This window comes from Crocuta crocuta, unplaced genomic scaffold (assembly GCF_008692635.1).
Source record: "Crocuta crocuta isolate KB4526 unplaced genomic scaffold, BGI_CrCroc_1.0 scaffold221, whole genome shotgun sequence".
NCBI classification, from domain to species: Eukaryota; Metazoa; Chordata; class Mammalia; order Carnivora; family Hyaenidae; genus Crocuta; species Crocuta crocuta.
Window position 1 is genome coordinate 1,834,680 of NW_027528610.1, and position 874 is coordinate 1,835,553.

Sequence of the window (874 nt, forward strand, 5' to 3'; positions counted from 1 at the left end):
ACAGTAGCGGAGGTAGAATGTGGGCGGGTGTCGGGGACAAACATTGACAGAGAGGTAGAGGTGATGGTGATGGTGACGACACGGTGATCTGTCTCTCAAGCACTGATCCATCCACAGCCCACGCTGCGTTGCCTGATGGCCACACCAGCTTTCCAATTATTTAACCCAAAAACCTCGGGGTCACAGCCACCCACGTCCGTTCCGTAAGTCGCTGTTTTCGATGGAATATCTGTGTCTTGAAGACCTGACCCCCAGTGTGAGTGCATCCGGAGATGAAGTTTCTAAGGAAGTCCTAAAGGTGAAATGAGGTCGGAACGGTGAGTTCCTCACCCAACAGAACAGGTTGTCGGTGTCCCTGTAGGAAGACACACGAGAGACAACGCGCCCTCTCCCCTCCCCTCCCCTCCCCTCCCCTCCCTGCTTGCACACGGAGCCCTGGCGAGGACACCATCAGAAGACGGGCATCTGCAAGACAGGAAGCAAAGTCTCTCCAGAAACCCAATCCGCCGGCCTCCTGACCTCAGCGCTTCGGGTTCCAGGGCTGCCGGAAACACGTGTCTGGGGTTTAAGGCGCCCAGTGTGTGGCATTTTCTCCCAGCAGCCCTACTGGGCTCATCGGGTCACCTGCATACAGCAGACCCTATGGGTTACACCCCCAACTAATCCCAGAACTCGACCGGCCAGTAAGGTGTCCCTGATTGTAAACACCACCATGCACCCTTCCCCTCGGGTGTGGTCTCCCACACCTGTCGTCAACACAAACCCACAAGAACCTGCGAACCCACAGGAGAGGCTGTCACCGCCTGCAGCCCCTTCGCCGCGGCTCGCACCCCGCGAGCCCTGCTCTGTGCCCTCCCGTCTCTGCCTGCACCGC

At 58.5% G+C, this 874-nt stretch overlaps 1 protein-coding gene across 1 annotated transcript in view; it reads right to left on the bottom strand.

Annotated features, from left to right (window-relative positions):
- PRKX (protein kinase cAMP-dependent X-linked catalytic subunit) overlaps positions 1-874 on the bottom strand; it is a 71,986-nt gene that overhangs the window by 65,796 nt on the left and 5,316 nt on the right. The gene's annotated exons all lie outside the window — the stretch shown is intronic.